Source organism: Sminthopsis crassicaudata, chromosome 1 (genome assembly GCF_048593235.1).
Source record: "Sminthopsis crassicaudata isolate SCR6 chromosome 1, ASM4859323v1, whole genome shotgun sequence".
NCBI classification, from domain to species: domain Eukaryota; kingdom Metazoa; phylum Chordata; class Mammalia; order Dasyuromorphia; family Dasyuridae; genus Sminthopsis; species Sminthopsis crassicaudata.
The window spans coordinates 508597161-508608795 of NC_133617.1; the positions used below are offsets into that span (position 1 = coordinate 508597161).

At 33.4% G+C, this 11635-nt stretch overlaps 1 protein-coding gene across 2 annotated transcripts in view; it reads right to left on the reverse strand.

Annotated features, from left to right (window-relative positions):
* Nucleotides 1-11635, reverse strand: part of COMMD10 (COMM domain containing 10) — a 225938-nt gene that overhangs the window by 72980 nt on the left and 141323 nt on the right. The gene's annotated exons all lie outside the window — the stretch shown is intronic.

Below are 11635 nucleotides of genomic sequence, written 5' to 3' on the forward strand. Positions count from 1 at the left end.
ACTTAATTATACTACACTGGGAAACTCAGTTCATCTCTGTGGGACTCAATCCTCTCATCTGTAAGATTAGAGGTTTAGAGTAGATGATTCTTTAAACTCTCTCCTAGTTCTAAAATTCTGTAATTCCATTCAATTTATTCAATCCCTGAAAGAGCTGGAGGGATGTTAGAAATCATCCACTCTGGCAAATGTTTCTATAATTAGAAGTATGTCTCATTTGTCTTCCACTTTCCAGTATCCCTGCTATCACTTTAGTTCCTACCCTCATTATTTCCCCAGTAATGGCCTTTTAACTCAACTCCCTGATTTTATTTTCTCCTCAACTCTGACCAATTCTCAATATTGAGGTCAGAAAAAAAATCCTTACAACTTGTCATGTCTCTCCCTGCTCAAAATCCTTTATTGATAAAAGTTTAAACTCTTTACCCTCATCATCATCTTCTCCACAATCTGAATCTCTCTTATACATTTATTATATCATATACTCATCCTCATCTATCCTGTAAGCTCATTAAGGATAAGAAGACCATATCGTCTGCTACTGAGAGCATCACTATATTCCCCAATGCCTATATACAGCAGGTACTAAACAATTACTTGTTGAAATTAACTCTATTAATCTAAATTATTTGCATTCGCAAGAGAAAGAAAATGATCAATCATTTTCTTTCTCTTTAGTTTTTAGATAGCTTGTGAAACAAAATATTAGAATTGCACAACCATGAATCTTTTATAGTCAAATTAAGGTTATAATAAGAGGGAATTCTGAATTCTCCAAGTCTTCCAAAAATATCTTTCTATAAGAGTAATATCCATTCATTTTTGCTGCATAATATAGGACCTTAGTCATGAATGGAGGGTATTGTCTACTAGTCAAGGAAGGCATAAGAAAAAAAGAAACCATCAAATTTTAAAAAGCAAAATTCATAAGCACTAACTTTAATGCAGAAAGAACACTTTTATAGTTGTAGCTATCATGTTAATAAAGAAATACCATATTACATATATTGTGATGGAATTTAGTTTTAGCTCCCCCAGGAAAAACAGAAAACATAGAATATTTTATGGATAAAGAGCTCACAAAGAGAGATGGTACAGATATCCTACTTTAACCATCACAAACTCTAAAATTCCTTTAACTTTTTATCATTCCATCTTTTCTGGGCTAGGCCTGATTCAGGTCAGTCCTCCAGTGGTTTAGGTTCACTATTGAACAAAATGCTATATGTAGATTATTTAACATTTAACAAAATGAGTTTTATTTAGCTACAGGAGGAAAATTATATTAAACAAAAATAAGAATCAATAATCCCTTGAGTTGATTCAGTTTAATAGAGCTTTGATTAACGATTAAGCATCTTGGAGCCACTTTTTCTCTATCCCACACCTATGGATGTCTTTATACTAAGATGATGAGAAAGTGAAGTTAATAGTGTAAGTCCTCAGTTCCCTAGACAATTAAGTCTCAGAGAATGTCTCAATACCCTTGAAGAAAACAACTAGTTTGCTGGTAAGGGTTAAGATGCTGGTCCGCCAAATTCCAGCCTTTGGGCACAATGTCCTTCATGTATTCTTGAGGATTTTCCAACCCTTAAGTGATTTTAAGATTATTAAAAGTCTACTCTGACTTCCAATATTCAAGATGCCTTATGCAAGCAGCACTAATGGAGGAAAAACCTAAAATAGAACAAATAATGAAAATAGAACAAATAATTTAATAGTTCCCCTGAGTAGGACAGTCTAAGAAAGGACCAAGAGCTAAATCTAAATGATGGTCCATGTGGTGGGTTATACCATATCTTTCATTTCATAGTGGATCTCTCGAGGTAAAAAAAAAGTGGCTATTAGCAGGAGCAGCACCAGGTTTATGAGGCCTCAAGCAATGATAATGACACTTCCTTCAGTCACTGATCTTCATTACAGATTACAGAGAACTGTACACCACAAATTTAGTATTTTCTTAGCTACCAGAGAGAACTGCCTACTTTCTGAGAGGTTCCATTAGTAGAGCAAATTTTTTTTTTTTAACTAGGCATTAAAGTCAAGTTCATTGGCCTAGAATCTGAAGATCTAGTCCTTTCCCCTCTTTTGAAAATCTGGACATTTGACCTTTTGCAGACCTGCAATAACACTACATTTCTCTGAAATCTTGCAAAGAACACTGATCGTGACTCATCAATCCCATCTGCCAATTCTTTCAGTCACTTTAGGTACACCAACTGTGCATAAAAATCTGTTCTGTAAAATACTCATTTATCTTACCAGTGCGTATGCTTGCTTAGTAAAGTACTTTATAGCTTTTAAATAACGTTTGTTAGTCTTAAAATTCTGCTTGCTTCAATTATCCTATGTTGCAGCCAACTTTACTACTTTACTTCTTTATGAAACATCTTTTCAACACATACAATTACCACAATCTCACATTTGATTTCATATGTGTGTATATGCATATACGTGTGCACATATGCACACACACACACTATATCTATATCTATATCTATATCTATATACATATATAGATATAGATAGATATACACTTTATGTTCCCAAACTAGATTATACATTTTTTCTAGGGCAAGAATCATGTGTTTACTTCTTTTGGTTCATTTACCATATTTAATTTTATTCTGGACCCAGTAGTTATTCAATGGTTGCTTTTAATTTGAATTGAATATGTTCTTAATCATTAGTACAACTTTTCTGTGAAAATGCTGAAATACTGTCAACTTTTATAGTGTCCTACAAATAACATACTACAAGAAGGTAAATTCAGTCTTCACATCCATTCAATCAATTCCTTTTCTGCATTGAGATGCCAATCAATGCCAGCGTAACTGCTATTTTTCCTTACATATGGATACCTTCTATCTAGAAAATGAACCAAGATAAACTTACAACTTTCTACAATCATTATTAATCTTTACCTGAAACATACAAATGACTGATCTTGGAAAAACTTCTAGGTCCATTTGCAAACACTTTCATTTAGCTCTCATTTTATATTACTGTTCAGAATTTGAACAAGACTGAATGGAGAAAAAAGATCCTAAGCTTAGATTGCTAGAAAGAATATAGAAGAATGTTATCAGGTGCGAATGGTAAAATACTGGTTTTTTGGCCCCTGAATATTAATATAAATTAGTTAGGTATTAAAACTTTACCATTGCTTGATAAACCTCAGCTTTATATTACTTTTATTATCTACTTCCTGTGTGGCTCTTCACATGTTATTGAGCTGAACTTAGGCAATCACACAACTATGTCACATAGTACATTTGTGTTACCCAGCTTCAAGTGGGTCCTCATTACATCAAGGCAACAATGTTTTACTCCTCTCAGTGGTAATTAAGTGGTACAGTGGATGAAGCACTGAATTTGGAGTCAAGAAAATTAGGATTCAGATCCAGTCTCAGATATTAGCTGTGTTACTCTAGGGAAGTAACAATCTCTGTCTGTACCATTCTCCTCAATTGTAAGATGACATTAATAACAGGACTTGTCTCCCAGGATTGAAGTGAAGATCAAATGAGATAATATTTGTATAGTAAGGCACTATTAAAGTGTATACAGAAAGCACTAAATAAGTGTTGTATTTTTTTTGATTCCCAATCTTTACTCTTCCCAGAATTTTTAAAAATCAATCTTCTTTCTTTCCTTAAGTCCACCAGAATTCCCTTTCCTTCTTTCCCAATTGAAGACTTGGATTCTTTATTAAGAAAATAAAGGGAAAGGGAATATGCACATGACCTCACGGCATTATATGCTCATGGCATCATATGATGTGAGCTCTCTTTTCCCCCCTTCTCTTCATCTCAAAACCACTTGACATCATCTTTCACTCTCTCCTTATTTCCCTAGTTGCTGACAATAAAGTTGCCAAAGACAATCCTTCCACATGTGGCCTTAGTCACATTGCAAACTTAGTCATTCCTCTTCTAGCACATTTCCAATCTCTTCCTATCCTTTGGTTACTTATCATTGCCTTCAAAGATTCCCAACTCTCCTTAAAAAATATTAGAGCCTACTGTTCTCTCGAGCTATCCCATAATTCTTCCTTCCTTCCTTTCTCAAACTTCTAGGGAAAAAAAGTTATCTGCACATTAACCTTTCATGTCTCAAGTAAAATTGTTTTCTCCACAGTTAGCAATGATCACTTAATTTTTTTTTTTATAACATTATCCCTTGTATTCATTTTTCCAAATTTTCCCCTCCCTCCCTCTATTCCCTCCCCTAGATGACAGGTAATCCCATACATTTTACATGTGTTACAGTATAACCTAGATATAATATATGTGTGTAAATACCATTTTCTTGTTACATGTTAAGTATTAGATTCCGAAGGTTATCCGGTAATCCGGCTAGATAGACAGTAGTGCTAACAATTTACATTCACTTCCCAGTATTCCTTCTCTGGGTGTAGTTGTTTCTGTCCATCATTGAATGATCTCTTAATTACAAAATTTGATAGTTTCTTTTCTACTTATGTGCTACATCTAAGATTGCTAATTATCTTTTCCTCTTGGATTCTCCCCTCTGGACTTTTTTTTTTTTTTTTTAAATACTTGTTCAATCATTTTCAATAGTAACTAATCCTATATGATCCTTGAGATTTTTTTTGGTGGAGATACTGGAGTGGTTTGCCATTTCCTTCTCTAGATCATTTTACAGACAAGGGAACTGAACAAATGGGATTAAGTAATTTGCCCAGAGTTAAACAATTAGTAAACATCTGAGGCCAGCCTGTGCCACCTAGTTGTCCTTTTGTGATACTATTCTTTCCTTGTTTTTCTCTCATTGCTAAAGTTAAAATTTCTAATATTGAACAGTAATGGTGTTAGTGAGCAATCTTATTTCACCCCTGATCTTACTAGGAATGCTTCTAGTTTAGCCCCATTACATATGATGCTTGCTAATGGTTTAAGGTAGATACTAGTGATCATTGTAAGGAAAACTCCATTTATTTCTATGCTCTCTGGTATTTTTAATAGGAATGGGTGTTGGAGTTTGTCAAATGCTTTTTCTGCATCTATTGATATAATCATATGATTTCTGTTACTTTAGTTATTGATATAATTAATTATGGTAATAGTTTTCCTAATATTGAACTAGTCTTACATTCCTTGTATAACCCCTACTTGGTCATAGTATGTTATCCTGGTGATAAATTGCTGTAATCTCTTTGCTAATATATTTAAGAGTTTTGAATCAATATTCTTTAGGGAAATTGATTTATAATATTCTTTCTCTGTTTTGACCCTATCTGATTTAATTATCAACACCATATCTGCGTGATAAAAGGAATTTGATAGGACTTTCTAGATTTTCTAACTACTTTCAGTCTCCTTTCCAGATTTATCATCCAAATCAGATCACACAACTTAATGGTAGGTATTCCTCAAGTCTCTCTCTTAATCCCATTGTTTTCTCTCTATGCTTCTTCAGGGACCTCATAAGGTACCATGAGTTTAATTATCATCTCTATGATGATGATTTATTGATCTATATAACCATTTCCAACTTCTCTCCTGATATTCTATTCCACATTCACTACTTGTCTACTGGATATTTCAAACTGGATGTCCAGCAGACAACTCAAATTCAACATTTCAAAACATAATTCATTGTTTTTTTCCTCAAAAGTCACCCATCTTTCAAACTTTCCTATTTCTCTTGAAAGCATTACCATTCATCTAATATCCAAGGCAGTATCTTGGTATTCCTCTCCTCACTCCCTCTTATTCCATATATTCAATCACTAATCAAACTTTCCATTTTTACCTCCACAACTTCTCTTATATCCAATCCCTCCACTCTACTCAACACAATTACCACTTTTCTAGATTATTTCAAGTGAAATAATGGCCTCTGACTCTATATCCTTAACTCAGGTCTCTCCTTATTTCAGTCCTTTCTCCATATTGCAGAAATTATTTTCTCTAAATGCATATCTAAGAAGATTACTTCTCCATTTAATTAATTCCAATGGCTCCTTATTGTCTCTAAGTTCAAATGTAAACTCCCCCGCCCCCTTTTTTTTAAAGCCTGTCAAAATCTGACACCATTCGATTTGATTTTCCAATTTCACTGGCTATTATTCCACCTTCTATGTTATGTGATCCAGCAAACAGACCTCCTGTCACTTACACTAGACATTCTCTTTGCTTATACTTGGATACATTCAATGAAATCTCTTTTTAACTTCTCCTCAAAGGAGAGGCACCTAGATGGTAAAGTGAATCAATCAAGAAGACCTCAGTTTAAATTTGGTCTCAGATACTTCTTGTCTTTATGACCTGGAGCAAGTCACTGAAATGATGCCTGATTAAGTTTCCTTAACTATATAATGATGATAACAATAAGACCTAACTTCTAGGGCTGTTATGAGGATCAAATGGATATATTTGTAAAGCACTTACATCAGAGTGTCTAATACACAGTAAGTGCTTACCAAACACTTGTTCCTTTCTTTTTCCTATTTTTTTTTTTTTTTTATTCCTTCAGGATATAGTGCAAATGCTACCTTCTCCATAAAGGTTATACTTAATAGTGCTTTCCCTCTCAAATGACCATTTAACTATTGTTGTTGCTACAGCTGCTGCTGTTGTTCAATAATTTTTTCAGTTGGGTCTGATTTTTTTCAAATTTACTAAATTTGCCATTTGCTTCTCCAGCTCATTTTACAGATTAGGAAATTGAGGCAACAAGATTAAGTGGTTTACCCAGGGTCATGCAGATATAAAGCATATGAGGCCTGATTTGAATTTAGGAAGAATTCATTCATTCATTCATTCATTCATTTATCTATTTATTTATTTAATTACTCACTTATTCATTCATTTATTTATTTAGCTGAGGTAATTAGGGTTAAGTGACTTGTCCAAAGTTACATACAAGAAGTGTTAAGTATCTGAGGCCAGATTTGAACTCAGGTCCTCCTGACTTCAGGGCTGGTGCTCTATCCACTGTGCCACCTAGCTGCCCCAGAAGAATTTATTTAATTAATATTTATTTGAGTTTCTTCTTTTTATTTTATATATGCTTACATATGTATGTCTATTCCATTAGAATGGAAACTCTTAATGTTTACTAATTATTTTATCACTGTATTCATATTCCCAACACCTAAATATAATTCCTAGCATACCAATAGGTACTTAATTCTTGTTAATTGCTCAAAAATTTGAGTAAGTCAAATCTTTCCTACTCTAAATTCTAGAGTCAGAAGGTAGTAGTAGTTTCCTACCATTTTATCAGAGAGTAATTAAGAAACAAGACTATTTTAAAATGTCAGAGTCTGTAGTTCTACAACCTAAACTCAATGAATCAGTTTCATATGAAAAGATATAATTACTTATTTTACGACCTCTACATTTGTTTATTATAATGTTGTGGGGTATTTTTTGGGGGGAAGGGGGCATAGCAGTTGGAGTTAAGTGACTTGCCCAGGAACACACAACTAAAAAGTATTAAGTATTTTGAGGCTGGATTTGAACTCAGGTCCTTCTGACTGCAAGAGTGGCGCTCTATCCACTGCGCCATCTAGTTGACCCTTATTTATTATAATGTAACATAATTTTTGCTAAAAAAGAACAACTAAACAATGAGAAATTACATTGATATCCATTTACAATTGGGGCCTAGTCAAAAAAAAAGTCAAGAAAAAAAAAGTAAATTCAAGAACAAAGACAGTGATTGGCTTTTACTTTTTAGAGGAAAGGAATCATAATTTCTGCTTTCATAGTCTTTCTGCAAGTCTATTTGCAAGATAAATTTCAGATTTGTTCAACAAAATTTTTATCAAAAACACTGTATGACATATTTCTTGATCATTGGGTTATATTAGGGACACTAGGGGATTGAAAAATCACTGGAATGGTGATGTAATTATTATGGGTTGCCTGCAGATGAAGAAACTCTATCACTGCAGATAGGTATCTTCTCTGTAGTTTAAAGCCTGAGAAAGCTGTATAGGGTACCAAGAGAGCCCAGTATCACAAAGGTGGACTTAATGAATCAGAAGCCAGGAATTTAGAGTAGCTCTCTATCCGTTTTACAACACTGCACTCTAAATTGAGGCTCTGGATTTAAACAAAGCAATGGCCTAGGTAGTGTTCTTCTAGTAATCTACTTTCTCTAAAAACATTTTCTTAAGGCACCATTAAAAACTAGTCATCTGGGCAATATACCATTCAATGTCCCCATGGTAATTCTTATTTCTAGCTGAGCTTATTCTTAAAGCACATAAAAATGATCAAATGAATTTTATTCTTACTTCAATCTGTTTAAATAATTTTAAAAATTAACATTTATACATGGAATATTATCAATAAATAATATTTTATTTTTAAAATCTACATTTTATTTTTTTTAAAAGCTCTGTGAACAACAAACATTGGTTATCAAGACTATGGTCTTAGTGGTAATTATATACATTTCAGTTCCTAATTTAAAAAATTGCTGGGAGTTGAATTAGAAAAATATTCTTAATGTCTGTTCTCTCCTTGGTTGAAAAATTCATAAATATGTATCTCCCAATGATTCTGCTGACTTTTTACATATTAAGGAAGACAGGGGACCAAAGTAGACAAATAAAAAAAGTTACTAGCATAGCAAATTCATCTACATTTATTACTGCATTGAGCAAAAAAATTCAAATATTCTTAGCTCAAAAAGCTTTTTAATCCCATCTGAAATATATGCATATGTGCATTTTTCTGATGACATTTTACTCCCTCTTGTACCTCTTGTTGACATTTAGAACATGACCTAGTTCGATGGAAATTACCTTGGTGAAAAAGTAGCTATAGTTTGATAAGTGATTCTGACTAGACATAATGTCTGGTTCCCACTGGTATACAAGAACTAATGTCCCCGAGTGAGAAACATTCATTCCTTCTTCTTGTCCTTTTTGTGCAGGGGTAAAAAGTATGTGGTACTGACTTTTAAAAATTCTTTGCTTCTATGCTGAAAACTAGAAAAGCAGTGAATACTCAGTATTTGCAATAAAATAATGAAATAAAACACAAAAATACTGCAAGAAAAAGAAAATCTGAAGGTAGTACCTTAGGAAATGAGGGGAAGAGATCTTTAGGATACTTCCTATATACACCTCCAAAACTATGATGGATTTGTAAAAGTAAAATAGATATAATAAAATGTGTGGAATTTAGGGTATGCTATGTGGTGAAGGTGCAAAACGAATGAAGATTCTTTAATATGACTGGAAGGATCAGCTATGACAGTAAATAACAGTGAGTTATGAAAAGGAAAACAAAAAAATAGGATAAGATAAGAATAGGTTAGTATAATAAAATTAGCCTTTTAGAAAAGCATCAAATAGCAAGAATAGGAAAATGAGAAGGATTGAATATTAGGAAGAAGCCAAGATATACTAATCAAAGTGATAGATTCATCTCAAAGAGACTAAGAAGAAAACTGCCCAGAACCAAAGGAAAGAAAAATCAGAAAATTTCTCTGAGGAAGGGACCTAAACATCAGAGGATGACTTCTGGGTGCCTGTAATTGCAAATAGAGACATTTTTATGGCACAATGGACAGAGCCCTGAGCTTGGAGTCAGAAAGACCAGAGTTCAAATTTGAACTTGGACACTTAATAACTGTATGACACTGGACAAATCACTTAACTTCTGCCTGCATAAAACTGGAGAAGGAAGTGGCAAATCATGCCAGGATCTTTGACAAGAAATCTCCATGGAGAATTGGTTCATGGGGTCAAGAAGAGTTGAACACAATTAAACACAAAAAACAACAACAAAGAGTCAGAGGAGGGGAAAGGAAGTTAAGATAAAAAGATAAGACCTGTAATTCTGAAAAAAAAAATAGAAATTAGAATGAGTCAAACAGAAAATGGTGATTCCATTAAAAAACAAGAAATACCAAAGCAAAATCAAGATTGAAGGAATAGAAGAAAATACAAGTGATGTATTCTCAAGGATAACTGACCTAGAAAACAAGTCAAGCAGAAATAATCTAAAAATTACTGGATTACCTGAAATTTGTGACCTCCCCCCAAAAAACTTAACAAAAACTGCTCAGATCTTTCAGAATAAAGGGGCAAAGTAAAAACGGGAGGAGGAGAAGCAACCATCTCTTGAAAGAAATCCTTAAATGAAAAGTTCCAAGAAAACCAAAGATAGAATATAGAGCTTCCAAGTTAAAGAAAAAAAGTACAAGTCAAAAAGGAATCATTCAAGTACCACAGAGTCCCAGTCAGTAGACTCAGTAGATTCCAATAAAGGAAAAAGAAAGCTTGGAATATGATATTTCAAAAGGCAAAAAAACACTATACATCCCTAAAAAACAACCTATTCTACAAAACTGAGTACAATTCTATGTGCACACACATGTACAAAAATGAGACAGCACTTTTTGTACTGGCAAGGAACGAGAAACTGAATGGATGTCCACCAGTTGGAGAATGGCTGAATAAAGTTATGGTATATGAATGTTATGGAATATTATTGTTCATAAGAAACGATCAGCAGAATGATTTCAGAGAGGCTTGGAGAGACTTATATGAACTGATGCTAAGTGAATTAAATAGAACCAAGAGAAAATTTTAAACAGCAACAAGATTATGTGATGATTAATTCTGATGGAGGTGGCTCTTTTCAACAGCAAGGTGTTTCAGGTCAGCTTCAACAGACTTGTGATGAAGAGAGCCATCTGTACCCAGAGAGAGTACTGTGGGAACTGAGTATGGATCACAACATAGTTATTTTCACTTTTTTATTGTTGTTGTTTGCTTGCTTTTGTATTCTTTCTCATTTTTTTTCTTTTTGATTTGATTTTTCTTGTGTAGTAAGATAATTGTGGAATTATGTATAGAAGGATAACACATGCTTAACATATATTGGATTACTTGCCATTTAGGGGAGGGGGAAAGAGAGAGATAGAGAGAGAAAACATTTGGAACACAGGATTTTGCAAGGGTGAAAGTGAAAACTATCTATGTAAAATATCTATGCATATATTTTGAAAACAAAAAGGTTTTAAAAATTAAAAAATAATAATAGGGAGTCATGAAATAAAGAACACAAAACTAGTGGAAGAGATAGGGATAAACAGGTATCCTATAAACATCACTTCATTTGAGGCAGATCAAACAAACTGAAACATATACAATAATTATTCACAAAGAACACACAGAAATACATTAGATTAAATGGGATGGAGAAGCGAGGTGAAATTTAAGAGGGAGATCAGGATAGGTGAAGAATTAGTCACAAGTACAACAAACTTCAACATAGTAAGGAAGAGTATGAAAGGGCCATTAAAAGTAAACAAGAGTAAAAACCCATGATAAAAGGAAAGAGAAAAGAAGCGACTCAAGGGAAGAGAGAGTGATCATGATGTTTATAGATCCTAAGTGTCAGATAAAAGTATCTCTCACCATTTAATTCTTCAATGTAAGGAAAAAACACAAGAAGACAGCATAGAGGAAATGTATAAAATTAACAATTTTTTTTAATATTATCCCTTGTATTCATTTTTCCAGATTTTCCCCTCCCTCCCTCTACTCCCTCCCCTAGATGACAGGCAATCTCATAAATTTTACATGTGTTACAATATAACCTAGATACAATATATGTGTGTAAATCCCATTTTCTTGTTG